Source organism: Rhinatrema bivittatum, chromosome 2, assembly GCF_901001135.1.
Source record: "Rhinatrema bivittatum chromosome 2, aRhiBiv1.1, whole genome shotgun sequence".
Classification (NCBI taxonomy): domain Eukaryota; kingdom Metazoa; phylum Chordata; class Amphibia; order Gymnophiona; family Rhinatrematidae; genus Rhinatrema; species Rhinatrema bivittatum.
In genome coordinates, this window is record NC_042616.1 from 18,797,312 (window position 1) to 18,801,983 (window position 4,672).

Sequence of the window (4,672 nt, forward strand, 5' to 3'; positions counted from 1 at the left end):
CTGGCCTTCATCTAAATACCCCCACTCGTCCTGGGAGAAAGAGACAGCGATGTCCTCAAACGTCACCCGCACCTGAAACACAAACCAGAGACACTCAGGGACACGTGGAGGGGCTCAGCGTGCATTAGATCTCAGCTGGATTTATTCTCCTAACATTTTATCATGGAAGAGAGGATCCCAGCTTCCCTCTCCCCCAGGCACTATCACACGTTCCCCTCCGGTTATGCCCCTACAGTCATTTTCCTCCATGGACTCCAGGGTCTGCAAATCAAACTGTAAAGAGATTCTCTAATATCAGAAACACAGAATATGAAATGGCATTGCCTGAATAAATCACTGTATAATAAAACCGAAGCTATAAGAGAGCATCAGAGCTTAATTTCTGGGGGAGTGGCCTGGAACGGAGCCCCTACACTTTTTTCTCTTCAGATATAAGAGCCAGAACAGCAGGGACAATCATCCCCAGTGCTTCCCCTTCCAGGAATCCTGCAGGGAAGAAGGGAGGAGACAGAGCAGAGAAAGAGCCGCTCTGCTCCCTAATCCAGCCCCTCCCCTTCCAGGAATCCTGCAGGGAAGAAGGGAGGAGACAAAGCAGAGAAAGAGCCGCTCTGCTTCTTAATCCAGCCCCTCCCCTTCCAGGAATCCTGCAGGGAAGAGACAGAGCAGAGAAAGAGCCGCTCTGCTTCCTAATCCAGCCCCTCCCCTTCCAGGAATCCTGCAGGGAAGAAGGGAGGAGACAGAGCAGAGAAAGAGCCGCTCTGCTCCTTAATCCAGCCCCTCCCCTTCCAGGAATCCTGCAGGGAAGAAGGGAGGAGACAGAGCAGAGAAAGAGCCGCTCTGCTTCCTAATCCAGCCCCTCCCCTTCCAGGAATCCTGCAGGGAAGAAGGGAGGAGACAGAGAAAGAGCTGCTCTGCTCCCTAATCCAGCCCCTCCCCTTCCAGGAATCCTGCAGGGAAGAAGGGAGGAGACAGGGCAGAGAAAGAGCCGCTCTGCTCCCTAATCCTGCCCCTCCCTTCCAGGAATCCTGCAGGGAAGAAGGGAGGAGACAGAGCAGAGAAAGAGCTGCTCTGCTCCCTAATCCAGCCCCTCCCCTTCTGTTCCACCTCCATCTGAAGCTTAGATCAGAGCTTCCCAAATCCTGCAGGGAAGAAGGGAGGAGACAGAGCAGAGAAAGAGCCGCTCTGCTTCTTAATCCAGCCCCTCCCCTTCCAGGAATCCTGCAGGGAAGAAGGGAGGAGACAGAGCAGAGAAAGAGCTGCTCTGCTCCCTAATCCAGCCCCTCCCCTTCTGTTCCACCTCCAGCTGAAGCTTAGATCAGAGCTTCCCAAATCCTGCAGGGAAGGGAGGAGACAGAGCAGAGAAGAGCCTCTCTGCTCCATAATCCAGCCCCTCCCCTTCTAGAAATCCTGCAGGGAAGAAGGGATGAGTCATACAGAGAAAGAGCCGCTCTGCTCCCTAATCCAGCCCCTCCCCTTCTGTTCCAACTCCAGCTGAAGCTTAGATCAGTGCTTCCCAAATCCTGCAGGGAAGAAGGGAGGAGACAGAGCAGAGAAAGAGCCGCTCTGCTCCCTAATCCAGCCCCTCCCCTTCTTTTCCAACTCCAGCTGATGCTTAGATCAGTGCTTCCCAAATCCTGCAGGGAAGAAGGGAGGAGACAGAGCAGAGAAAGAGCCGCTCTGCTCCCTAATCCAGCCCCTCCCCTTCTGTTCCACCTCCAGCTGAATCTTAGCTCAGGGCTTCCCAAACCTGTCCTGGGGACCCCACAGCCACTCGGGTTTTCAGGATATCCAAAATGACTGTGCATGAGGTAAATTTGCATATCATGGATACTCCGTGCATGCAAATTTATCTCATGCATATTCAAATTTGCACATCCTGAAAACCCGACTGCCTGTGGGGTCCCCAGGGCAGGTTTAGGAAGCCCTGAACTAGATGGCTCATGGTATCCTGTGTGCCCAGCTCTGGTCCTCGAGAGCCACAAACATGGTAGCCACAATGAATATGCATGAGAGATTTCTGTAGCAGACCCTTTGTTCTGTTTCCATGAAGGTCTGAGTGTCAGGAGTCAGCGAGCTAGTGCAGGATGTTTAATGGGGAGGATCCATTCAGATACAGCCCCTCCTTCTGCGGGGTCAGGAATGGCCGTCCCTCTTTAACTGTATATAACCACGCCCATGCTACAGCTCCGGAGACAGTCCTTTGAGTTTAGAACAGAGTTCAGTCGTAATGTAGAGATTACTTACCTGATAATCTCCTCTTCCTTAGTGTATGCAGATGGACTCAAAAAAATGGGTATAGTGTGCTCGTGCTAGCAGTTGGAGACGGATCTGACGTCAGCACGGGTACATATACCCCCACAGGAAGTGTAGCAATTCAGTAATCTTCCTTGCAAAAGCTTTATGGCTATATGTGTGACTGACCGATCGATTAAATGAACAGGATTACCCTGACCAATTGATGGTAGCTGGAGACCGCCAGTGTACTCAGCTGGAAGGCGTCGACACCCGGCAGGGTGGATGCCCTATATAAGAAAACATGGCTTACCGTGAGTCGGTGAATCCCCATGTATACCGGCAGCCGGGTGGGATGCTGAGTCCATCTGCATACACTAAGGAAAAGGAGATTATCAGGTAAGTAATCTCTACATTTCCTAGCGTGTAGCAGATGGACTCAAAACAAATGGGATGTACAAAAGCTACTCCCGGACTGGGCGGGAGGCTGCCCAAGGACCGCGTAGGACCGCCCTCGCAAATGCTGTGTCCTCCCTGGCCTGGACGTCCAAACGGTAGAATCTGGAGAAGGTATGGAGGGAGGACCATGTCGCCGCTTTACATATCTCTGCCGGCGACAGCATCCTAGTTTCTGCCCAAGAGGCCGCCTGCGCTCTGGTAGAATGAGCCTTGACCTGTAGAGGTGATGGTTTTCCTGCCTCTACGTAGGCTGCCTTGATAACTTCTTTGATCCAGCGGGCGATGGTTGGCCATGAGGCCGCTTCCCCTTGCTTCTTCCCGCTGTGCAGGACGAACAGGTGGTCCGTCTTTCGTACTGCTTCTGACATTTCCAGGTATCTGGACAGCAGTCTGCCGATGTCGAGATGGCGTAGTATTCGACCTTCTTCCGACTTCTTCAAACCTTCCGTGGTAGACAAGGATATGGTTTGGTTGAGGTGAAAATGTGAGACCACTTTGGGTAAAAAGGAAGGAACCGTGCGAAGATGGATAGCCTCTGGAGTGATTCTGAGAAACGGATCCCGGCAGGACAGTGCTTGTAGTTCTGAGATGCGGCGTGCTGAACACACAGCCAGTAAGAACCCCATCTTCAAGGTTAACAAACGGAGAGACAGGCCTCGAAGGGGCCTGAAGGCGGATCCCGCTAGAAATTCCAACACTAGGTTGAGGTTCCACAGGGGCACTGGCCACTTCAGTGGCGGGCCAATGTGCTTGACTCCTTTCAGGAAATGTGAGACATCTGGGTGTTTGGCAATGGTGTTGCCGTCACTCCTGGGACCGTAGCAAGACAGCGCTGCTACCTGAATCTTGATGGAGCTGAGGGACAGACCCTTCTGAAGTCCATCTTGTAGGAAGTCCAAAATGATCGGAATCTTAGCGGCATGTGGATTGGTGCTATGAGAGTCGCACCAGGCTTCAAAAACTCTCCAGATCCTGATATATGTCAGTGATGTGGAGAACTTGCGTGCTCGGAGAAGTGTATCTATTACCGCCTCAGAGTATCCTCTTTTCTTCAGTCTAGCCCTCTCAATGGCCAGACCGTAAGAGAATTGAGCTGGATTCTCGTGGAGGATGGGACCTTGCCGCAGCAGGTCCCTGTGTGGAGGCAGGGGTAGAGGATTCCCTGCCAGTAGTCTTCTCATGTCTGCATACCAGGGTCTTCTTGGCCAATCCGGGGCCACTAGAAGAACTAGGCCTCTGTGCCGCTGAATCTTGTGTATAATGGCGCCCAGCAGGGGCCATGGAGGAAAGGCATATAGCAGGATCCCCTGAGGCCATGGCTGTACCAGGGCATCGATCCCCTGGGATAGCGGATCCCGCTTGCGGCCGAAATATCTGGGTACTTGAGTGTTGGACCTGTCTGCTAATAGGTCCATGCCTGGCGTCCCCCACTGATCCACAATCATATGGAAAGCTGTGGGCGACAGCTACCATCCCCCTGGATCTAGGCTTTCTCTGCTGAGGAAGTCTGCCGTGGTGTTGTCCTTCCCGGCGATGTGAACGGCGGAGATGTCCTGGAGATTCGCTTCCGCCCAAGTCATCAGGGGGGCTATTTCTAGGGATACCTGTTGGCTTCTGGTTCCGCCCTGTCGGTTGATGTATGCCACCGTGGTGGCGTTGTCTGACATCACTCTGACCGCTCTGTTGCGAAGTCTGTGGGCAAATCGCAGTCACGCTAGCCTGACTGCCCGTGCCTCTAGTCGGTTGATGTTCCACCTTGACTCTTCTCTGTTCCACCGCCCTTGGGCGGTGAGTTCCTCGCAGTGTGCTCCCCATCCGTTCAGGCTGGCATCTGTTGTGAGCAGGGTCCAGGTTGGGGAGGACATTCTTGACCCCCGGCTCATGTGGCCGGGCTACAACCACCACCGTGGCTGATCCCGCACTCTGGCTGGTAGGGGTAGGTGTACGGTGTAGTTCTGTGATCGTGGGCTCCACAGGGATA